The sequence below is a fragment of the Eschrichtius robustus genome, chromosome 1, assembly GCF_028021215.1.
Source record: "Eschrichtius robustus isolate mEscRob2 chromosome 1, mEscRob2.pri, whole genome shotgun sequence".
NCBI lineage: Eukaryota > Metazoa > Chordata > Mammalia > Artiodactyla > Eschrichtiidae > Eschrichtius > Eschrichtius robustus.
Genome location: NC_090824.1, coordinates 169,931,133 through 169,957,176, shown reverse-complemented (window position 1 = coordinate 169,957,176; position 26,044 = coordinate 169,931,133).

The window sequence follows — 26,044 nt, the reverse complement described above, 5'->3', positions numbered from 1 at the left end:
GTACAGACGTTTATGCACTTGGAGTCTCTTCTAACCACCACTTGTCAGTTGTGTGGACACAGCACATCCTTCAATATGTGTACCTCAGGTGACGTCATTGCTGTCCACCTGGCCCCAGACACATCGTTAATGAGACCATCCATGGAAAACTTGCTTCTCAAGACATGGTCACATAGGAATCCTCCCCCCGACCTCCCTTTTTTTTTTTTTTTTTTTACAAAAATCTACTTATTGCATAAATGTGGCTTCATAGAATCTGATTAAAACAGAGAGGAAAATGGACAGGGATGGTGCAGAGGATGACTTTATGACTGTTTTCACAGAGAACAAGTATAATAAACCTGTTACTTCAGAAGCTTTTGTTTTTATAGTTGGCTTTATGAAATGGGAAGAATAGAAAATTAAATTTGTGTTCAGAGAATCCTCTTTTTTCCAGTTGTTCACATTTTAAATTTTAACTGTAATGAAAAGATGATAGCCAAAAAGGATCTGAGTCAAGAGTTTCTGATTCCAAACTCCGGTCACAGGATCTCAGATTTAGAGTTCCAGACCACAGAGGTCTGGTCTAAGACCCTGGGGGTTTTCTTAGAGTGGCGCCTGGCACTCTGCCCAGTGCACCTCATACCTGTTGGCATTGGGTCCTCACCATCAACCTGCAAGGCTCACTCGCACCCTTAATAGGAGGACGGAAGCCAGGGAGGGTTTCAAGTTGAGGAGTGAACGCCAGGCTTCGGACTCCAGGTGTGTATCCCGCCACAGAAAGCATCCTGGGAAAGGACGCTGCCCCAGCACGATGTTGGTCCTGCACCGAGGCAGGCAGTGTAGAGGGGAGGGGGTGAACTTGGGCTGGGAGCTGCGCCCTTGCAGCCCCCAGGCAGGGCTCATGTGCATCCGGGCCTGGATTGCAGGCTTGAGAGGGCTGCACTGGAACACGCAGACGTTTCCCCTGGCAGTGTCCCTCCTCGTTCATGGCCTTTGCACTCTTCTGTGGTATCAGTTTTCTAGGGATTCTGCTTTTTTGACAGTAGATGAGGGAATAGTAGAGGAGGATTCTCTTTCCTCCTTTAGCAGTTGTGTAGAGATTTACTGTCACATCAAGTTCTCTGTGAAGGGCTGGTGGGGGGGTGTCTAGTAATTTTTTAATGCATCTTGTATTGAACATACTGTATATACTATTCCTTTCACAGCAGAACATTGGTTTGTCTGTTCTAGAATTTTGTTAGAGATCAATGTCATATTTACCAGTTTGCAATTTCCGTATTTTTACTCTTTGCTCTTTTCTGAAAACTGGGAAAATATTCCTCTGGTTTCCATTTCCTGACAGCTGTCCATTTTTTCCCTTAGGAAACCACACCAACAGTGGCTCTGTTGGTATAACATATGTAATTGCTTTTCATTGCAGTGAGAGTGATTCACCTGGGCTTTGAGCTTATTTAGAATGCCCATCCCCATTTCCAGCTTTTCTAGTTTTTTAAAAATTTTTATTGAAGTATAGTTCATTTACAGTGTTTCAGATGTACAGTAAAATAATTCATTTTTACATATATATATCTGTTCTTTTTCAGATTATTTTCCATTATAGATTATTACAAGATATTGAATATAGTTCCCTGTGCTATACAGTAGGTCCTTGTTGTTCATCTATTTTATACATAGTAGTGTGTATCTGTTAATCCCAAACTCCTAATTTATCTCCCCCACCCCCGCTATCCCCTTTGGTAACCAAAATTTGGTTTTCTAAGTCTGTAAGTCTGTTTCTGTTTTGTAAATAAGTTCGTTTGTATCATTTTTTTAGATTCCACATATAAGTTATATCATATATTTGTCTTTCTCTGTCTGACTTACTTCTCTTAGTATGATCATCTCTAGGCCCATCCATATTGCTTCAAATGACAATATTTCATTCTTTTTTATAGCTGAGTAATATTCCATTGTATATATGTACCACATCTTTATCCATTCGTCTGTCGATGGGCATTTAGGTTGTTTCCATATCTTGGGTATTGTGAATAGTGCTGTGGTGAACACTGGGGTACATGTATCTTTTCAAATTAGAGTTTAGTCTTTTCTGAATATACGCCCAGGAGTGGGATTACAGGATCATATGGTAGTTCTTCATTTATTTTTTTAAGGAACCTCCATACTGTTCTCCATAATGGTTGTACCAATTTCCATTCCCACCAGCAGTGTACAAGAGTTCCCTTTTCTCCACACCCTCTCCAGCATTATTTTCCATTATAGGTTATTACAAGTCTACAGGTCTACAGATTGTAGACTTTTTTTTTTTTAATTTTACACTTTATTTATTTATTTATTTTTGGCTGTGTTGGGTCTTTGTTTCTGTGCGTGGGCTTTCTCTAGTTGCGGCGAGTGGGGGCCCCTCTTCATCACGGTGCGCGGGCCTCTCACTGTCGCGGCCTCTCTTTTTTGCGGAGCACAGGCTCCAGACGCGCAGGCTCAGTAGTTGTGGCTCACGGGCCTAGTTGCTCCGCGGCATGTGGGATCTTCCCAGACCAGGGCTCGAACCCGTGTCCCCTGCATTGGCAGGCAGATTCTCAACCACTGTGCCACCAGGGAAGCCTGATTGTAGACTTTTTGATGATGGCCTTTCTGACCAGTGTGAGGTGGTACCTCACTGTAGTTTTGATTTGCATTTCTCTCATAATTAGCCAAGTTGAGCATCTTTTCATGTACCTGTTGTCCATCTGTATGTCTTCTTTGGAGAAATGTCTATTGAGGTCTTCTGCCCACTTTTTGATTGGGTTGTTGGGGTTTTTTTTGATATTGAGCTGTATAAGATGTTGGTATATTTTGGAAATTAAGCCCTTGTTGGTTGCATCATTTGCAAATATTTTCTCCCAGTTCGTAGGTTGTCTTTTCATTTTGTTTATAGTTTCTTTTGTAAGTTTAATTAGATCCCACTTGTTTATTTTTCCTTTTCTTGCCATTACTCTAGGAGACGGATCCAAAAAAAAATATTGTTGTGGTTTATGTCAAGGAGTGCTCTGCCTGTGTTTTCCTCTAGGAGTTTTATAGTATCTGGTCTTACATTTAGGACTTTAATCCATTTTGAGTTTATTTTTGTGTATGGTGTTTAGAGAATCTTCTAATTTCATTCTTTTACATGTAGCTATACAGTTTTCCCAGCACCACCTATTGAAGGGACTGTCTTTTCTCCATTGTATATTCTTGCCTCCTTTGTCTTAGATTAATTGACCGTAGGTGCGTGGGTTTATTTCTGGGCTTTCTGTCCTGTTCCATTGATCTATATGTCTGTTTTTGTGCCAGTACCAAACTGTTTTGATGACTGTAGCTTTGTAGTATATTCTGAAGTCAGGGAGCATGGTTCCTGCAGCTTCGTTCTTCTTTCTTAAGACTGTTTTGGCTATTTGGGGTTTTTTGTGTTTCCATACAAATTAAAAACAATTTTGTCCTAGTTCTGTGAGAAATGCCATTAGTAATGTGATAGGGATTGCATTGAATCTATAGATTGTCTTGGGTAGCATAAAGATCTAACTGATGGTGTTGCAAAATAGTGGAGTGGCTGTACTTCTATTCCCTTATGATGGCCTTAACTCTTGTTTTGTTTCTACTGGCTTATCACAGTTATTTTATTTTAAATGATATGAGAAAAATCTCATTTCCTTGGCAGCGGGATCCTATCTTACCCAGTTTCGTTGGGCTTTTACACTGGAGTGGTGGACTCAGGGTGGGTGGGGGAGTGGGGACACTGTCTGGCCACCGTGGAACTTCTGCTCTCCTGAGTGGGACATGCAGGTGAGGGTCAGAACTGTATCTGAAGAGAGGTGGTGGGAGAGGCCAAAAGAGTTAATGAAACTGGTAGGAAAGAGAATTTTTGAGCAGAAGAAAGGAGATATCTAATGGAAGAAATTAAAATTTTTTTGCTATGTGGTATGTGGAAAAAGTATTAATTTTGCTGACCTTTTCCCCGTGAAATCTTTAGTAAAATGACTATGACTTGATAATGCCTTTTGGCATTGGGTCTCCCTGGAGGATGAGATGAATGACTTAGTGTGACCTCAGAGTGGGAGAGGGCTGCGGAGGGGCTGGGGCCTGGCTAGCCTTCACAGGAAGTCTCCCGTGGCTGCAGGAGAGGCTGGGGAGGAGTAAGTGATAGGTCACAATGTCCAGAGGGACTGCTGTCCTTACAAAGGACTTTTGTAGTTACTTGTTTTTAAAAATGGTGTTCAGTTTGTGGAGGTTTTACTTTTAAAAAGCTAGTTTTCCCTTCAGTTTACAAATCTTATTATTCTATTAATGAATCTAATTATTTTGCATAAAATTAGACTAATTGTTGATTAATTTTAGTTAATTGGATTCCCCTCCAACATTTTAAACTACATTTATGGGTTTAGTATATTTTATTTTTAAGCCTTTAAAATGTGTGAGAGGCAAATTTACAATCCCAATAGAAAAAAAAAAGTCTCAAACAAACAAAATATAATAAACTATTAGTACAGTAATCAAGTTATCTCAAACATAACAGTATTATTTATAAACTTAATACATTTCTGGTACATCTTTCAGCTTACAGATGACAAGACCATTCTGACAGGTCTTCTAAAATATTAAACACTTTAAATGACAGTCACTCAAAGATTATCTTGCACTTAACACTGAAACCATATACATGGATCTGTTTTACGAATCTGATTTACTTTGAGGCCTCTCGTCTCATTTCCTTCCCGGGATTGGTTACCCAGCCAGGGGAGTGGATTTGCCACCTCTTGGTCCCGCGGAGCAGGAGTCCTTGGTTTCCGTGGAGCACATTTTCTGGGCATTTGTCAGCTCGAGCGTTTGGTGAGATCCAGTCTGTCTGCTGCCTCCCTGGGTTCCTCATTCTCCTATTTTCTTGCCAGGTTTTCAGTCCCATGTTTAGTCCTTTTAATAGCATCCCATTGCATTCAGCATTCTTCTTGTGCTTCTGTTGGGGTGTCACTGTAGTGACAGGAGTGAAAATGAGTGGAGATGCCCTTGTAGTTCTGGGCACACTGGGCCAGAGCCGTTCCTTACGGAATGTAGTTTTAGGATGTAAGCTTGTGGAGGTAGAAACAAAAAAGAACTTTTATGAGAATATTTGTGTGTTATTCACCCATTTCAGGAGACTAATGAATTGTATTTAAGGTTTAAATGATTTGTTGTTTTAAATATAAGTACTATTTAATAATACACTTAATTCATAATGGGGTATTTTTTTTTTTAAACATCTTTATTGAAGTATAATTGCCTTACAATGGTGTGTTAGCTTCTGCTTTATAACAAAGTGAATCAGTTATACATATACAATATGTTCCCATTTCTCTTCCCTCTTGCATCTCCCTCCCTCCCACCCTCCCCATCCCACCCCTCTAGGTGGTCACAAAGCACTGAGCTGATCTCCCTGTGCTATGCGGCTGCTTCCCACTAGTTATCTATTTTACATTTGGTAGTGTATATATGTCCATGACACTCTCTTACCCTGTCACATCTCACCCCACCCCCTCCCCATATCCTCAAGTCCATTCTCTAGTAGGTCTGTGTCTTTATTCCCGTCTTGCCACTAGGTTCTTCATGGCCTTTTTTTTTTTTTTTTTTTTCCTTAGATTCCGTATATATGTGTTAGCATACTGTATTTGTTTTTCTCTTTCTGACTTACTTCACTCTGTATGACAGACTCTAACTCCATCCACCTCATTACAAATACCTCCATTTCATTTCTTTTTATGGCTGAGTAATATTCCATTGTATATATGTGCCACATCTTCTTTATCCATAATGGGGTATTTTTTTAATGACTTTATTTTGGTGAAAAATTTGGGACTTAGGGATGCTCTGGGATTAATTATAATATTACCTTTGAAAATGAATGGTAATACAGATCTTCCTCGACTTAAGATGGGGGTTACATCCTGATAAACTCATCTTAAGTTGAAAATATCCTAAGTCGAAAATGCACTAACCTAGCAGACATTGTAGCTCAGCTCAGCCTGCCTTGAACGTGCTCAGAACACTCACCTTAGCCGATAGTTGGGCAAAATCATCCAACTCAGAGCCCATTTATTTTATACTAAAGTGTTGAATAGCTTATGTATTGAATAGTTTGTTGAATACTGTACTGAAAGTGAAAAACAGAGTGTTCTGTGGGTCCAGGATGGTTGTAAGTATATCGGCTGTTTACCCCCATGATTGCATGGCTGACTGGGGGCTGCTGCCCAGTTTTGCAGGAGAGGATCGCACTGCACATCCCTGGCCTGGGAAAAGACCAAAATTCAAATTCCAAGTACAGTTCAGCTGAATGCATATTGCTTTTGCCCTGTCGTAAAGGTGAAAAATCGTTAAGTTGAACCCTGGTAAGTCAGGGTACTACATTAATGTACTTAAACAGGTGATGGGTGTGTGTATTATATATAATGTTTATATAAAATATATGTAAATGTATATATAGTACATTATGTACACATATATAATGAGTATATATAGTGTTTGAATAAATATTTTAATGAAATAGTTTAGTATTTTATACATAAATCTAGGTTTGAAAAATAAAGTTACGTTCCTCATTGAATATGCAATTAGTATCTAGGTTTTTTTCTTTAACATTATAAAACTTAAATATTATTGCACATTGTTCCTAAGCATCGTTTTTAAAGGCTGCACAGTTTAATTGTTCTTTAATGCTTTTTTAGATTGTCTCCAGTTCTTTTCAATGTCATGAGCATCTTTGTGCACAGAGAGTATTTATTATATGTGATTGTTTCCTTAGGCTTGATTCCCAGAAGTGGAATTACTGGGTCATGGGTACGAATATATTTAAGATTCCAATTACATGTGTTGCCAAATTACCTTCCCAAAAGTTTATATTAGTTTACCATGGTGCTAGCAAATCTAATACAAATGTTATAACTCTATTTATTGCAAAGCTATTAGTCTTTTTTTTTTTTTCCACATTTATTTATTTATTTATTTATTTATTTATTTATTTATTTATTTTTCACACACACACACACTGTATTTTATTTTTACAAGAGATAAATAGACTGACACCAAGCATTGTACATGGATGACCACAACAAAAGCAACAATGATTGCAATTACCAAACATGAAACACACTCATACTATGTCATAATATCGACATTCAGTCCAGTAATCCTCCACTGTAACAGCTCCTTTACTTTGCAGTGAAAATTGATTTGTATATTCTTTGCCTCTGAGTCCTTGTGGGATTTTTTTTTTTTTTTAATTCAGACAGAAAGTCACAAAAATTATACTCATCCTCATCAGTTCACTCAGTCCCATGTAATTAATTTTTTTTTTTCATCTTGATCTTTTGTTAGCACTTTTATGAGTTCATCAGTTTTTCATTAGAGTTCTGAAAATGCTTATTCATTCAGTTCAGCAGTACAGTCAGTTACCAGAAACCTGTACTTGTCAGAGTCTTTTCCATGAATTTCTTGAAGATGAAACCCTTTTATAGGAACATATTTGCAAAATCATCAGAGTACACCCAGAACTGTCTGTAAATGACAAAAGACTTAAAAATGACCATGGTTAAAGATTTGATGAAAGTTCATAATAATGCAGTTGACAAGAAAATTAGTTATTTCTGAGATATACATTTTAAAGTAATAACTAGGATTATTACTTATAACATTATACCAGAACATATAAGATTTTTAGAAATTTCATGTAATGTCTGAAACATTTATATTAACATATTTCCATACATATTTCCATACAAATACAAATATAAGATTTTTAGAAATTTCATGTAAAGCTATTAGTCTTTTGATAATCATTTCTAACTGCAAATATTTTTTGCAGTTTGGTGTTTCTTTTCCAGAAGTTTTAAATATCCAATATATTTTTCTACCTTAAAGCTTTTTCTTATTAAACTCTTTAATTCATGTGGAATTTATTTCAGTATATGGAATTGGATGAGGGGCCTTTTTTTCTTTCTGAATTGCTACCAAGTTGGCTCAATCTTTCCCCTATTTTATTTGATTGATTTGTGATATCTTTTTAATATGAGTAGGTTTTATTCCTTGGTTGTCTCTAGTTGTTCTGCTTATCTGTGTTTCTGCCAGTGCCACACTGTTTAAATAATTTAGTATCTGATATGGCTAACCCCCCTCAGGATTCTTCTGCAAATTTTCTTTGTGATTCTTGCCTGTTTGTTTTTTCAGAGGAACTTGGGAATACTTATGTTGAATTTACAAATTATTCTGAGAAAACTGGCCACTTAAAATGTTTAATCTTCTTTTTTTTTTTTTTTTTTTTAAATTTTATTTATTTATTTATTTATTTATGGCTGTGTTGGGTCTTCGTTTCTGTGCGAGGGCTTTCTCTAGTTGCGGCAAGTAGGGACCACTCTTCATCGCGGTGCGCGGGCCGCTCACTATCGCGGCGTCTCTTGTTGCGGAGCACAGGCTCCAGACGTGCAGGCTCAGTAGTTGTGGCTCACGGGCCCAGTTGCTCCGCGGCATGTGGGATCTTCCCAGACCAGGGCTCGAACCCGTGTCCCCTGCATTGGCAGGCGGATTCTCAACCACTGCGCCACCAGGGAAGCCCCATGTTTAGTCTTCTTAATCAAGCACGTGGCATGGACTGTGCATTTAACTCAAATCTTATTTTTTGTATTTCTCACCAAAATTTCCAATTTTCTTTAAATAGGTCATATTCATTTCTCATTATGTTTATTATTATTTATTTTACATTGTGTTTCAATCTCCTTTCATCATATTTTCAGACCGATACTTGGTATTTTAATTTTGTGTATCTTGTATTCACTCACTTTTAAATTAAATCAAATAGTTTCCCATTTGATTCCTAGAAACACATCCAAAAATTATCTTCTTTTTTAAAAATATTTAAGTTTTTGTTTCTTTCTCATGTCTTACTATTGACCTGATTTCCTGAAAAATTTTTTAAAAATAAGACATTTTTAAAAAGCAAAATAGTAAAATTTTATTATTTTTATTGTATAGTTGATTTACAATATTATTAGTTTCAGGTGTATAGCATAGTGATTCAATATTTTTATAGCTTATATTTCATTTAAAATTATTAAAAAACATTGGCTACATTCCCTGTGCTGTATAATAGATCCTTATAGCTTATTTATTTTATACATAGTAGTTTGTACCTCTTAATCTCCTACCCCTATCTTGCCCCTCCTCCCTTCCCTCTCCGTACTGGTAGCCACTTGTTTGTTCTCTATATCTGTAAGTTTGTTTCTGTTTTTATTTTTATATTTATTTGTTTGTTTCATTTTTTAGATTCCACATATAAGCGATATGATACAGTGTGTGTTTTTCTCTGTCTCACTTATTTCACTTAGTATGGTAATCTCTAGGTCCATCCATGTTGTTGCAAATGGCGAAATTTTATTATTTTTATGGTTGAGTAATATTATATATATATTCCACATCTTCCTTATCCATTCATCTGTTGATGGACACTTAGGTTGCTTTCATGTCTTGGCAATTGTAAATAATGCTGCTGTGGACATTGGGGTGCATGTATCTTTTTTTTTTTTTTTTTTTTTATCTTTTTGAATTATAGTTTTGTCCTGATATATGCCCAGGAGTGGGATTGCAGGATCATATGGTAACTCTATTTTTAATTTTTTGAGGAACCTCCATACTGTTTTTCACAGTAGCTGCACTAATTTACAGCCCCACCAACAGTGTACAAGAGTTCCCTTTTCTCTACATCCTCGCCAACATTTGTGTCTTGTGGAGACACTCCATAAGAACTTTATTAAACAGTATGTTTTGACATAAACTGGTTTTCCTACACTGCTGATGTTTAAATTTATTTACAGCACACTATATTTTAAAATCAGCCTCTCGTCCAGCTAGGTTCTCTTGGCTCAGGGAACAGTTTTGTAGCCTGGATTATAGTTGATGAGGGGTTTTCAGATCTGAACTTGTGCTTGTCCTGAGAAGCTCCGACGCTTCTGCTCTTTTCCCTGCTCTGCAGGAGCCCCCTTCCCCTCCCTCTCTGAATCTCTGAGCTGTAGTTTACATTTCTCAGCCTGAAGTCATTTCTAAGTACTATAGATGGGGCCACCTGGACTAGCCACTAGTCCAAGGCTAAATACATAAAATAAAATATGTAAAACATATTTTTCATAATCTGAATTTATTCTACTTAAAGAATTGCTCTCTATTAAAATAGTAACTTTCCTATTTGTATAAAATGCTTTTTTCCCCCCAGATATTCTTAGATGGCAAAATAAAAGGTTGACAATTCTAGGTCAGCTTTGTTTTCCTCCCCTCACTTTTTTTTTTTTAAATTTTATTTACTTTTGAATGTTTTGGGTGTTCGTTGCTGCGTGCAGGCTTTCTCTAGTTGTGGCGAGCAGGGGCTACTCTTCGTTGCGGTGCACGGGCTTCTCATTGCAGTGGCTTCTCTTGCTGGGGAGCACGGGCTCTAGGTGCGTGGGCTCAGTAGTTGTGGCTCGCGGGCTCTAGAGTGCAGGCTCAGTAGTTGTGGTGCACGGGCTTAGTTGCTCCGTGGCATGTGGGATCTTCCCGGACCAGGGCTTAAACCTGTGTCCCCTGCATTGGCAGGTGGATTCTTAACCACTGCCCCACCAGGGAAGTTCCCTGCTCACTTCTTTTTTTAATTTACTGGCCCAAGGCAGGAAAGAAATCTGATTGTTTATCAGTTTTTGTTGTACTGTTCTAAAGCTGAAAAACACAAGGGCAGTCCTCTGCTGCCTGTGCTCAGTAAATGCCTGGGGGCGTTTACTGATCAAGGAGAAGGAAGAGGAAACAAAGCCTCAAGGCCTGAAGCCCCTCCCCATGGCCTTCAGAAGTGCTGCTTGGGTTTCCCTTTCCCCTCAGGAATGCTGTCTCAGGGAGCCCCTTACAGCCAGATTGTAAAGAGAACTGGGAGGTGGGGGGAGCACAGCTTGAGAGGCAGGATGTCTGAACCCAAGCCTGCAGGCCGCTCCTGCAGGGAGCGGGGCCCCAGGGAAGGGGCCAGTCCCCTCTGAGCCTGGATTCACATCATAAAAGAATGTAAGAAACTGGTGAATATGGGGGTTCCCTACAGAACTGGGGGTGTGGGGAGGGCAGGGTCCAGATCTTCCCCAGAGTCTGAGGAGTCAGGGAGAGCAGTCCCACAGGGCAGCCTGGCAGCCTGGGGGAGACACCACCCCCGTGTACAGGGAGGGTCTTGTTCCCCACCCCATCCTATTCCGTTCAGTTGGAGCAGTTCTGTGTAAAGGCTGCAGCCGCCCACGATGTCCACACTGGGCAACGCATGAGACGGTAAGCTGAGTTCTCCCTGCCCCTGCTGTCCATTGCTAGCCTAGCCCTCCTGCCCGTCTGGCCTTTACCCAGCCCCAGCAGTGAGAGCACAGAGTCCTAACCATTGGACTGCCAGGGAATTCCCTGAAGTCTTCCTTGATCACCTGAACCAGGAGGAGGGCTAGTTACTTAGAAGCCTTGGATCCCTTTAGTTAGCCTACTCCTGTTGTGTTTGTTGAAGGCTACCTTGAATGTACCTCTTTGTGTAAATGTCTTATCTCTGCTCAATTGTAAGCTCCCTGAGGGCACTTCTGTAAACCCTACTGCTGTGACAGTGATGCCTGTGTAGTGTGGGCATTCAGTAAAGTTTGTGGAATAGAAGAATGAATGAGAAAAACCCACGATGTCACTGTGAAACAGTTGAAGAGAATATACATATCTTTTCTACCTTCTTGGACAACCTGGATTAGAGTTTCTGTGTTTGAAGAGGGACTAGGAAAACAGAGGTACTGTAGAGAAGAATGAAATAAGGTGCTTATTAAAATTGTAGGTGTCTGGGCTCTGCCTTCCAAGTTTTGTCGGGCCTGGCTGCAAGGGCTGAGCCGTGTAAGTACAGCAGCCCCGCTCCCCTCCATGGTCCACGCAGCATCTGTGGAGGACCACTGAACAAGGTGATCTCTGTGGTTTCTCCAGCTCTGTTTTAAAAGAACACTTAGAGGGCTTCCCTGGTGGTGCAGTGGTTGAGAATCTGCCTGCCAATGCAGGGGACACGGGTTCGAGCCCTGGTCTGGGAAGATCCCACATGCCACGGAGCAACTGGGCCCGTGAGCCACAATTACTGAGCCTGTGCATCTGGAGCCTGTGCTCCGCAACAAGAGAGGCCGCGACAGTGAGAGGCCCGTGCACCGCGATGAAGAGTGGTCCCCGCTTGCCACAGCTAGAGAAAAGCCCTTGCACAGAGACAAAGACCCAACACAACCAAAAAATGATAATAATAATAATAAATAAATAAATAAAATTTATTAAAAAAAAAAAAAGAACACTTAGACATGATGGACATCTCTTTGTAAAGTTACTTTCTTTCAGAAGATGTTTCATTTCCTTTCCCTATTGTGAGTTCAGTGCAGCCACAAGTACAGCTAACGAGCAGGTGCCTCATCATTTAGTAGAAAAAGGTGTGTCTTCAGATTCTCTACAAGGAGGGCATGGTTAGTAGGATGGCCTTGTTTTAGCAGGTATACCCTGTATAGCTTTCGGCCTAAAGACTTTTTCTGAAGAATTTTTACCTTTCAGGAGTTTCCATATTTATCATTTGTTCACTTTATTAATACATTATAGTAGTGGCCCATGGTTGTGATAATTTCACCACCAAGCACATGAGGCTGTCAAGCTCTGTGTATAGCTTGTCTATTCCTTCATTTCATTGAGTTGTAAATATTTTATGAGTAGAATATATCCACAAATTATAAAAGATTTATAAAAAGTTAGCATTCATTAAAATGCTGTACTTTTATCACTAGAATTTTTACTCTGAAAAAAAAAAAAAAAAGCCCTATCCTTATAATTAAAGCCAGAAATGAAACCCTTTCTCAAAATACCTCTTTTTCTCCTTTATCATTTGGTCATTTTATTAAATGGCATTGATAGAATAAATGATGTCAGGATTAAAAGGGAAATAAAAACATCATTTCACCACTAAAAAGTTGTGGGCGGGGCGGGGGGCCGGGCCGGGGTGGGGGCAGTAAGGAGATGGTCTCTGCCTGGAGTGTGTGAGATTATTGTATCATTTTACACCTCAGTCACATACACAAGTCATCTTGAATTGAGGAGTAAATATAGGTTATTTAGCAAGTATAAACAATTCAGAGTGAGAGAGAACACAGAACATTCTGCATTCTCTGCATTCTCTGGGCATTGTGCACAGAAGCCCCGAGCCTGGCCCTAAGGGCCTCCCTTGCAGGCTTTCCAAGGCTGCAGGAAGTGGACCCAGTGTTGCTCTAAGCCCCAAGGCAAGCCTACAACTTGAAAGAAATGTTTTCTTTTATTAGATTCCAAGTTAAATTTCTTTGACTGTAGTCACAGGAAGCAGATAGATTGCCAGTGGGCTGCAAACTGTATACAACCAAACAGGGGTCTCTGTATTTTAGCACAGAAAGAAGATTTACTAGACTTTCTTTTCCAGCAGAAGTAATAGTCCTGGAACTCAAATTGAGGCATATATTTTTTTTCATTAATTATGTTAGTTCTTTCAAACAACCATTTTAAAATAATTTTAAGTGCTTTAGCCATGTTTGTAGTCCTCCCATGTAGAAGTCCTAGGAGTGGCAGAATCAGAAGGGGCAGTAGGAAGGCCACAGACAAAAGTGAGAAGGCATTCCACAGTGATGAAGTCACCACCAAGACCAAGTGAGCAAGCAGCCCATTAGTCAGATCTTGGGTCTGTTTCGCTTTTTCTAGTGACTCTCAAAATCACCTTCCACCAGATTGATCTAAAGGTGGTGGTGGTGGTGTTTTTGTTGTTTTAACGATTGTTGATCACACTGAATTGGACCCATGACTGTGAATTTGGGGAAGGCCATTAGGGAGGGACTTTGTTACACATGCAGGGACGGTTGCTCTTCATTTGTAATTCGGCCACCTAAGTCTCTTAGGGATTTTGTACTTAAACCTAGTTACAGATTTAACTGTGGTCCCTGTTCCCTCTTCTCTGCATGATATCATGTGCCTCCTGGTCAATTTGTGGCCCATTTTCTGCAGTCTGTTGAATAAGTTGTTTGTCTAACGATTTAGAATGAAAGTCACAAAGTCATTTTAGAAAGGTCTCTCAGATCTCCAGGTGTTATCAGGAAGTTTTTATCGTTGATACTGGTGATGGGGGCATGAGAATCATTTTCATATTTAAGGTCTGCTCTGTCGTATAGCTTTGAGCCCGCTGACACCTCTTTTCCCCTTGCCCAAACTGAGACACAGACAAGTAAAACATATGGTAAGAACTCTGCCTGATGCTTGGTGATGGGGAAACTGTACTAATGAGGGGCTCGCTAGGTCTCCCTGGTCAGTGCACTGGGGCAGTTTAAGGCCGGATTGGAATGAGGCAAGGACATCAGAGTTTATTGTCCAGAAACACTTTTTATTGACTTGAGTATCTGGGAATTACTACTAAATATCCACACAGCTTCCTGAGTAGGGGTGAAAAGTATCCAAATTGTGGGTCGAATTTGAATCTACTGTGACAACAGGAGATGAACATTAATTGGATAAAGTCTTTGTAGATGCGATCCTGTGTCTCTCAGTTAATGTTACCCCAGATTAGGGGAGAAGGAAACCAGGCAGAAAGAGTCAGTTACTTGCCCTCGGCTAAACAGTGATACTGGAAGGATTTGAACTCAGGTAATGAAGCTACTGTAAGCTTTACCTTGTTACCCACTTCACTGGACTACCTGCCTGCAAAGGATGCAACAGACCACAAGGGCATTAATGTTTTATTATTATTATTACTATTATTATTATTGCTTTGTTTTTAGAGACAAAACAAATAACAAAGAAACAAAAAACCCTGAATGTACATAACACAGAGAGAAATGGTTGAATCAATTGTCGCAATAAATTGCACCAAGAAAGAAATTAGTGAGGATATGGTGAAGACGAAAGCAACAAATGTAGTAAAACCTTGTATAACTTTGAAATTAACTCTATATTAATGAGAAGCAATTGTTTTCTTTTTTTTTTTAATTTATATTTATTTTTGGCTGTGTTGGGTCTTCATTTCTGTGCGAGGGCTTTCTCTAGTTGCGGCAAGCGGGGGCCGCTCTTCATCGCGGTGCGCGGGCCTCTCACTGTCGTGGCCTCTCTTGTTGCAGAGCACAAGCTCCAGACGCGCAGGCTCAGTAGTTGTGGCTCACGGGCCCAGTTGCTCCGTGGCATGTGGGATCTTCCCAGACCAGGGCTCGAACCCGTGTCCCCTGCATTGGCAGGCCGATTCTCAACCACTGTGCCACCAGGGAAGCCCAGCAATTGTTTTCTTAAAGCAATACTCAACATATTTCAAAGTAGCTAACAAGATGAAGATATTTTTAATACATGAGTTAACACTGTCACTTGGTCAAAACCATGTGTGGAAGAGTGAGCGTCTGACATCAGGGTCCTGTCACTAACATACCAAAGGTCAGAGGACTGGAGTTGATGCTGATGACAAGATGGCGTTTCCTAGAAACTGAGACTTAGCTTTAAACCACTAAAACTGACCCGATGAAGTCATTAATGTAGCATTAGAAATACACACCTAAGGAAATATTCAAGGGAGGAAAGAAGGCAGTGGGGAATCTGGCCCAACGCACGGGCCCTGGGGAGGCGGTGAGTCCTGGAGACGCCTGGGGGGCGGGGGTGCGGAGAGCAGGAGGGGACAGCAGACCGACCTCGAGGTTTAGCATCTGGCCTTTCTGAGACGTTGCTGCCCCACTAACGCTGTCTTTGCTGTTCTCTTTATCCTGCTTTAACCCCTTGTGTAGGAATGTGGGGGGGAGGGGTGCTGGGGGAGGGGACATTAATTAACTTGCAGGTCACCTTTTCTCCTGCGCACGCGTCCCAGGCCAGCCCTGCCTCCCACACCAGCTTCCCTGCTGGTCCAGGCAGAACGGGAATGTTGTACAAGCAAATGTGGAAACATACAAAAGGGAAATTGTTTTTCATTTCAGCCGCTTACGTGCGTGATTAGAAACTATACAGAGCTGTGGGGCTCTAGAATTGTGGGGACACCTTTCAAAGGATGCTTCTAGAGACTTCCTTTTATTGCTTATTTGTATTCTAAGGACAGATGGTGGCTGTAGACTGAACTATGGCCTGTTTCCTAAAATGAGAGTATGTCAGAATGATCCGACATAAAAATGAAGTACTTTTTGGAGCATATATCGACTCCTTGAAGGAATTCATGGTTCTGGGGAAGTCCAGAGGCTGCGCATGGAGACCAAGTCAGTTTACATTGCACTTGATTAGTCACAATTAACCAGCTCTTAAAAAACTATACTTTACTTTTAGGGAAAACAGTCAAATTTTAATTTAAAAAGTCAAAGTATTTGTTTTTAAAAGAAATAATCTTCCATTTTTATGTCCTAGAGTCAAATGTTAAGTCAGATCTTCTAAAATCTTTTACATCTGTTATTGCTTTACAAGAAATTATAAAAACAGTGAGCCTCAATTAATGTAAGGTCCTGAATTAAGGTTAGGTGTAGAGTGTGCACACTAAAGCAGCAAAGGAAACTGATGTGCTGTACAGAAAATTGACAGAAGTGAGGAAAAACCGAATTAACCTTAACTTTAAACGAACTGAAACTCTTCCATTTTGTGGGCATGCTCGCTCCTTAGGCCTCACTGTGTTCTCATGAATGTGTGTGGTGAGTGCTTCAGGGGTGGTACTGACCCCTCAGGAGCAGGTGTGGGAGGACTTCCGGCTTCTGAGCAGAGTGTGCTGGTCCCTCAGGTTTGTATCCACAGGGCTGCTGGGGGTCATGGTGCCCCCAAATTCTCTGGAGGCCATGGGCATGTCTGGTTGTGTGTGTCCTGGTGGACAGTGTCGTGTATTAAGAAGTCCACAGCCGTCTCCCGGCACGAAGACCAGTGCTGCCCAGGAGGCTTTCCTGCACTCTCCATGTGGCTGTGCTGGTGAACGTGACTGTGGGTCACCTGAAATGTGGCTTTAGTGTGTAGGAGGAACATAATTTCTAGTTTTATGTACTTTGAATGACTTTAAATAGCCACATGTGGCTGGAGGCCACCATGTTAGACAGCAAAGGTGTCGAGTTTTGGCTGAAGTAACAATTACATTTGGTCACTGGAGATGTGGCCTGTAGGGAAGAAGGTAACACTTTCCTCCTGCGGGGAGACCCAAACCCACAACCTGTGCTTGGGGGTTATTCATAGACTTGAACACTGCATCTCCAGGAGAAGATAGTCCTCAGATAACTTGCACAAATGATTTGTTTTAGGAATTCATATAGAATTATAGGTGAAAAAGAGGACTCAAAGAAGTTGACTATAATAAAGTCAGCTGTAGTTTTCAACTGCAACAAGGTACTTGAGTAGAATAAAATCAAACCAATGAAAACGAAGTGGAAATCACTCTTTAAAAAGCCTCTCGGGTATTGATTGAGAAGTTCATACTAGAGGCTTGCCTCACACTTGGTCTGCAGATGGTCACGGTGCCCCTGTCGCTGCACACTTACTGGGACAGAGTGGAAGGTTGCCTTCAAGTCTGCAGTGGCTGCCAGACTTAGACTTGGGGAGGGGCCTCCATTTAAAGTAAGAGTTCCTTATGTAATGGATTTCATCCTTCAGTCAAGTCAGGTGTTTGCTGCTACAGCCCCAGTAACATGTAGATAGCAGTAAATGCTACTTTCTACCGAGGAAGAGAGTGAAAATCTAACACCCTTTAAAAGTCGTTTTAATGGGTGTTATTTGCTTCTCGTAATCATGAACTCTATCTTTATCCAAATGGTCCTATTTTATACATATGCATGTCAAAATCAATTAGGTAACACTATTTACATGATATCTGTGTGTGTGTATATACGTATAGGTATCATTAGAAGCAGCACGTATATTAGTAGTTGTAATATTGATACAGCAATGCATTAGGCTGTATTTAAAAGCTATTCCTTGTTAAATAAGGAGCTGAATTAGACTTTTCATCTCAAAAGCTAATGATCATGTTTGCAAACAAATAAGAATTTTTAATTCTAAATTTGTTTAAAAGGATGATTTTGCTAGTTTTTACTTGTTTTAGAAAATTTCATTAACGTGGATTTTGAGGGACTAGCCACCCCTGGCTCATTGTAAAGCCGTTTTATCAGCTCAGAAAGAGCATAGACAACGATTTGCTGAGGTTTCTCCTCTTTCATAATAGGGTGCATTCCTGCTTTACCCGGGGCATTGTCTCTGGCAGCGTCACTGCAGGCTGGTTTCAGGGCTGCCGACGCCAGTCCCGATTGTGCCCCGTGACTGAGATGTGTGGGTGAGGTTGCCCTCCCTACCCCGCACCGCGCCACCCACTGCTCTGCAACCAACTTCCAACAAGCTGAGGGCCTGATTGGTTCCGACAGTGCACAGTGGGCACTTCGCAGGGCGCTGCAGCCCCGTCGGTGACACATGCCCCACCGTCCCCCTGCGGGCCGTTCTCACCCTGTCACCCTCCTTCTCAGAGAGAGAGGAGCCAGGACACGGGCCCCGCCGCGTGGCCTCAGAACAGGCCCTTCTTGTTTTACTCATGTGGCCGCACCCCCGTCGCTGTTGCTGCTGTGATGGTGGTGACGGCTGTAAACTGGGACCTGAGGAGAGCGTGGCATGTCATCTCTGTGCACTAAACTGTGTGACCAGGAAACCCCCCGAGGGTGGGTGGTACCTTTGCGGGGAGAGGAGGAGGTAGAAGAGGGGGAGGTGGGCGACAGAAAACTGCTTTCCTTTCTGTTCCTTGTTTTGTTTTAATGTGGACTTTGAGCCTCTGGGGTGGGAGCTTGTCTAATGCTGTGCTTTGTGCAGTATCGAATGCACTTTTGTCCTCAGCAAAATGTAGACTAATGATCAGCAGTTGCATTTACACCGCAAGATTTCTAGGTTTATCTGGAGCAGCATACCTGTGTGGTCCGTCCCGTAGGAAATCACCAGGCCACAAAGCCCAGGGCCTCGCTGGGCAGGTGGAGCTGCCTTCACACCCCCGCTGAGCCGTGCTTGACAGCTACTCGATGAGAACATGAAAACATGACACTGAAAAAGAGTATCAAGCGTAGACAACTGCCTTGATCATAAGTGAATAGACCTCTATCTTTTCTTTACGTTTCTAATTTGATTCAAAAAGGGACCAACTCATCACGAGGAGCAATTTGCTCTTACACGGGAGGGGTGGCAGCCCTTGGGCCCTGGGAGCGGGTCCACCTGGTCACTCCTCTTCCCCCAGGTGTTTCCCGCATCTGGATTAGGTTTTAACGGCAAGGGATGTCACCTTTGAATTTGGGAACAACTAATATCCAGAATTAATTTTTTAAACCTGAAAGATCCGGAAAATGTCTCACAAGTGTTTAGTATATTTGGCAAAACACGGTGAGTTGGTCTGTTTAAAAAGAAATTCTTCTGCCAAATAGACATCAAAAGAAATGCTCAGAACTGCTTGAAGTTCCTGAGCTCGGAGCTTTGCCCATCACCACCTGAGGCCCCTGGTGTGTGTGCCTTTTACATGAACACCTGCTCTTGCACAGCTTTCTTCCAAATCCCACTCATCCTGCGAGGCCCATTTCGATGCCGCTTTGAGCCGCAGAAATGACTTGGCTGAAGTGACTGGTGGACACATCTGGTTGTTAAGGATGAGGTACCCCTGGAACTTGACCTCCTATCGCAAAGTACCAGCTTTCTCCAGGATCTGAAACATGTTTTGGTTATACTATCCTTGAATTGTGTTTTGTTTGTTTTTTTATTTTCTGTTCTAGTCTGTGCTTTCATCTTTGTTTTATATTTTAAATTTGAACGTGAGTTCAAGGCACTTCATAATCATCTTTGTTTGAAACACAATAAGATTTAAGTCTAAAAAAAGAGATACAAATCTGGAGAAAGTACAGAATAAAGATTTTGCCACATAATTTGACAGTACGAGCACATTTATGCTCACAGTATAAATACCTCTGCAACCCTAGACCATTCTAGAGTTTGTAAGAGAAATAACCGGCAGGGCTGAATTTGTTTCCGATTGAAAGTCAAGTATTGTCCTGAGTCCTTCAACTGCCAGCCTCCTGCCGGTGCCCCTGTGGTCACCATCCTTCTCTCCCTACCCCACAGTACGTCCTGTCAGCTCCTGGCCGTCTTTCCCCTGCCAGCGCTGCTGTGTGTTCACATCTGCGCTCCTTCAAAAGACCTCAAAATAGAGAAGCATTTCTAAGGCCTTCCATTCAAAGAAGCAGCATAAGAGCACAGTCACTGTTTATTAACCTTTTAGGTTTACATTTCTCACGTCTTACAGCATGAAATCTACTTCAGTACTTTCCACAGTGTGGTTAGCTAATGTTTTATTATCCGTTGTTGAATAGGAAACCACCCCAGAACTCGGTGGCTTGTCTCTTGTTCTCTGTCTCGGTTCTCACCAGGGTCTGTCCTGGGCTGGCGCTCTGATGGGGTGGGGACTGGGCTCCTGTGACCTGGGCTGGGCGTCCAGGGCGGCCTCTTGGGTGCCTGCTGGGGGCTGAGGGCCTCCCTTTCCAGGCTGTGCCCCCTCATGAGCAGTGCGCTTTGCCCCACAGCAGGCCTCTCCAGAGATGGAAGCTGCGAGGTGTCTTAGGAATCCAGTCTCAGAAGGCACACAGCTCCGCCTCGCTGCCTTCAGGGGCAGGGGGCCACACGGAGGTGAATACAGGGGGTTCTCCCTGTGGGCATGGTGGGGGTCGGGGCTGGGTGTCATCCTTGGAGATTGGCTACAATAGCCAGAAAACCAACGATAGACATTTCCACATTTTACAGTGCTTCCTACGACATTAAAGTCTTCTCATTTTATTGTTACTCTCACAAAGTTTGAAGTATCTCTCTTTGACTCCATTTCCTGCTTTGCGTACATTTTTAGAACTGTCTGGGAAGTAACCCCAAAGTTGGTTAAAGTGAGCCTTGAGTTGCAGCCAGAGACTTCAGTTACCAGCTCTGAGTGAGTGGTCAGTGTCTTGTTTGGAGGAGCCTCTTTGCTTTGCTTTGTCAAGTGAAAACACTGCGTGGTATTCAGAGGTACCTCATGGACACGCCCCCTCCCTGCCGCTGAGCCTGCCTTTGAGGTGGCCGGAGAAGGTCTGGCTGGGGGAGGACCGGCCCTGCTGCCCCCGAGGTCCCTTATGACCTGGGTCAGGTGGTCACACACTCACGGCCCTGGTTTCCTCTCTTTGTCTGAATACATCAGTCAGTAAACTTGTTCGTTGTGTTAATTTCCTCATCCTTTCTTATCCTTCTCTTTTTGCCCTCAATTTAAAGTTGTTCTTTCCGGTCCGCAAGCGGGTGTAGACAGCTTCTGGTGGGCAGCAGGCTCTTGGGAGCACAGGCTGTTGCTGAGGCTGGAGGGTTCGCCTTCCTCATGTCCCTGCGAGGGACAGTCCCAGGACGGGAGTTGATAAGGGCACACGTTATGTAAAATCTGGAGGGCAAGCCTTTCCCTTTTAGGTCAACATTCCGCCGCCAGCTAGGAGGGCTAATCAACAGCAGCATTTTCTGTTCTCATTCCAGAGAGTTTCCCAGGGGCACGATAAATCTAGCTGCCTGTTTACAGGAGCTTGGTTATTTAACAAGCTCGTCTCCAAACCTTGAGGGTCTTTGGTTTCATCCCATCTAACCCAACCTGCTTGCTTCATTTGTACGATCATTACTGTCTACTCATGTTGCTCTGTTATTAAATAGTAAGGTAATTTTGCATACTCAACATAAAAGTCGTTTTTACACACAAGACTCAGGTTAAATTCATTAGAGAACTATTCTAAAATTTTCTCTCTCTTTTTAACCTTTCGCCTGTGTTTCAGTCCTGTCTCTAATCTGCCCACTGGTATTTCTCATTAGCTAACTTACCTCATTGACACGTTCGCTCATTCATTTGTTCATTCATTCAACAAACGTTATTTTGCACACCTACTCTGGGCTATATAATATTAGGTAGGAAGGATGGATACTGGAGCCTGGTGAGATGTATGCCCAGGGCATCCCGGGACCATCGGGGAGGGTACCGAGCCGTGTCTGAGGGACGTGGGGCTGAACCTGAGCGCAGTTCATCACCTGGAGACAGCACTCCTGCTTCTGCAACCTTGATCTTAGAGCGGACCTTGGATCAGGGGAGTATATTTGTCGGGTAAATTCTTTGTGGTCCAGGGATTGCTGAGATACATGTTTTCTAAATTTGGATAAACATTGCCACATTCCCCAGAAACATTACATTTAATATATACTCCCCTCAGGGGTGTCTCAGTGCGTTATTCCAGGCTCTCCCCACCATTTTGCAGTGTGATGGGTAAAAAAACAGTATCTCATTATTTATTTGATCTTACCTCTTTAAATATGTGTGAAGTTGAGCATCTTCTTATGATTTTTGTTTTGTTTTTGAGATGTGTGTTTCTCTTCCTGTGAATTTTCTGATGTCTTCCCCATTATTCCGTTGGTTTATTTATTTTTTGTTGGTATCATCACTTTCTTTTTTTTAAAATTTTATTTATTTTGTTTATTTATTTATTTTTGGCTGCGTCGGGTCTTAGTTTGCGGCATGTGGGATCTTTGTTGAGGCACGTGGGATCTTTTGTTGGGGTGTGAGAACTCAGTAGTTGTGGCCTGCAGGCTTAGTTGCCCCGCAGCATGTGGGATCTTAGTTCCCCAACCAGGGATCGAACCTGCGTCCCCTGCATTGGAAGGCGGATTCTTTACCACTGGACCACCAGGGAAGTCCCCGTATGAGCACTTTCTAGATTAAGGAAGTTACCCTTTGTATCTGTGTTGCAAATGTTTTCCCTATTTGTTTGATTCTGAGGTTATGTCCTGCATGGAAAGAGACCATCCTTCCCATCTTGAGATGATACACATATTCACTGTTCTCCCTGGCTTTCTCTTATGGCTTCATGTTTACATCAGAAACTTTGATTCATCTGAAATTAATTTTGATATAAAGCATGAGAGGAATCTGGCTTTGTTTTTTCCAGATAGCTACCTGGTTACATTTAAACACATTGAGTGATCTCTTTTCTTGAAATGCTACGTTTATAGTAATATAATATACCTTTGTAGTAAATTAAATTCTCTTATATATTTTAATCCTTTTTGTGATCCAGTCATCTGTCTTGTTTATTTCTTCTCCAATTCCAAACTGTATTGATACTGAAGCTTCATAATATGTTTTATTATCAGCTAGGGCTAGCTTCTACTCATTCCTTTTTTTTTTTTTTTTTCAGATTTTCTTTCCATGGTGAAAACTTTTCTTCTTGCAAAGTTTGTTAGCAGTAGCAAAATCTTTCTCTTAGGTCCTCAGAACCAGTCTATAAAGGAAGTTTGAAAAAAACTTAAATTTGGGCTATTTTCCTTAGGGGGTTCATTTTCTCAACAAATATTGGGAAGCTAGTGTCTGCCAATGCCAGACACAGTTTCATTCTCTTGATTTGTTTTTCCTGCCTTCTCTCCCTCGGCGTTTATTGCATGTTGCTCTGTGCGGACACTGAACTTGGCCGGGGACGGAGAGGAGGACCAGCCTCGGATTCACTGAGAGCACCTGAGCTTGACCTCGTCCTCGGGCCTGGGCCACACACAGGGCCCGGTCTCAGAGCTCATTTAGAGTCCAGATCACCAGAAAAGGCAAAAAAGGGAACGAAGCCTCCTCAGCAACTGTTCCTGCTTCTTATCCTAAGCCTTTGTACAACCACAGGCAGGACTAGCAACCTTATAACTGACCAGTGATTTTTAATGCCTGGAAAATTACAGAGAAGGAATTAGGAGCTGTTGCTCTAATCCTCTGCTAATTCTACTTAGAAATGTTTTCAAAACATAATTTTTGCTCACTGAGACAGTTTACAAGGGAATACACACACCCTCTCTTTCTCCTGGAAAGAGTGGAGAACTGCATTCGGAGCCCCCATGTCGTGGAAGGGAAGGAAATGCTTTTCTCCTTCCCTGAGCAAGTGGGCTGAGTTGGGTGTGAGGAAGCAGGGTGGGTTCCCTTTCTACAGGGATGCCTGCTTGGACTCTCCAACAAACAGGTTTAGTTTTGCCCTGTCACCTCTTGTGATGGCCATCACGTAGGTCATTCATTTTTTTTAGTTGATTTCTTGTTCATCCATTGCCCTTGGCTTTTACAGTTAAAGACCAAGTTCTAATATTGGCCACAAACAGACGGTGTATCTGATCCGGGCGTTGGTCAGCTTGGATGGGGTGGGGTTTCTTGTGTCCAGGGCAGCTCTGATGCTGGCCAGAAATTGCTCTTTTCACTTCTTACAGTTTATATAGTACATGATTGATCTTATTTGTTCTGAATAAATGTCTTGAGTCCAGTTCGCTTGGTCTTACAGGAAGACCTAGGAAACACAGAAGCAACGAGAAGCACAGGCAGCTCTGAGCCCCTACACGGACGGGACAGGACCTGAGTGACCACGCGTCCGGGCTCAGTTTGAGCTTTCCTCCCCTTCCTCCTCCTCCTCCCCCCTCCCCTCCCCCTCCCCCTCGAGAGGCTGGGGGCTCCTGATGCCGGCTCCCTGTGGTCTCTGTGCCCCTGGCCCTCCGCCTCCCAGGCCAGCTCCAGTGAGGGTGGCTGCTGAAGGAGGCCCACGGGAGGCCTGACCTCCTTTCGCAGCCTCCTGACAGCTCACTCCCAACCAGAAGATGTCTTTATTTTTATTAAATGTGCCTTTCCCCTTCAGTTAATTTGTTGTTGTGAAGGGCACATTATATTTTTCAATGGATCCAAAACATTAGAATGCTTTCCAAGCATTCCAGACTACTATTTTCTGATGTGACATTTGACTTCTATAAAAGCAGCCTGTTTTTTTGTCCTGCAGAAAACATACACTAAGGACAGCTTTTGTAATATAGTAAATAAGATCCCACACAAATTCCACATGGCCTGCTCTGTGGGGAGTTCACATAATAAGATGAAGAATGCTGCCTGTTTGTTTTCTGACCAGGGTGGAGATTTCATCCCACCCAGAGGTCTGTCAAAGCTGTGTTCCAGTATAGAAGTGATGTATTTAAAAGTACTGATTGAAAATGGACACTTTTTCTTCATAAACAAACAGAACCATTATGGCAGCTAGACTTTATGTCTCAGTAAGGGTGAAGGCAAGCTCTAAATATAGTTAATGACTTAAGCTAATGCTACATTTGTGAGGGAAAATGTGTTGAAATTTAGGTGGGTGTTGCCAGAAGGAACAGGAATGTGGGGGGCAGGACTAGGTGACATGGGGATAAAGTCATGCCTGACAGAAACGTAGATTTCAAAGAGAAGATTTAACAGAGAATTAATACGCTGCTATTTTTGAAAAGGAGAAGGTGTCAGATCACCAAAAGAAAAAGAAAAAATGCTTAAAGCTGTGTTTACATCGAAATTTATGTCAGCTCTCTGTGTTTCTTTTCTTCAAGGGCCTGTGATGGAAGTATGCTTTTGCAGTTGTTATCTGCAAATTTTTTTCTGTCTCATTACTGGTCAAGGGCAGAAGGCTTCTCTCAGTAGAGACATTGTGTCCCCTAGTTCCTAGGCAGAGCCTGGAGATGAGAATTCATCCTGGACGAGACTGGATCCCTGTTTCTCTTCAACACTCCACTTCTGCATTTTTAGCTTTCTGTTTGTCTCTCTAATTCACTCCCTCACTTCTTTTCTACATTCTCCAACAGCTATTAAGGCTCTGGAGGGCCAGATCCATTCCCCGCTTGGCGTTGGTGATGATGTCTGGCTCAGACCTCACAAGAGATGTTGCCAGGTGTGTGAACATCTTCACCAGCCCTCTTTGCTGACAAGGCCCTGTGTATCTGGATCAGTCTTCCTCTGGGTGTGTGCCAGTGGCTTCCAGATGTTTCACCACTTTATGCACCTTCATTCATTCATGTATTTGCCAAATATCTATTAAGATAGTTTTTACAAATATAAAAATGCACTTCTGAAGATGATCATATTATGAAAATCCCCCAAGTTCTTATGAATATCGCAGATTTCTTTCCACGTAAAAATCACTCTGAAGTTGAAGGAAGTTGCAGCCCCATTCTTTGCGGAAAACTGTTTTTTGAGGTTGCACCAGACCTGGCAGAGTAAAATTTTCAA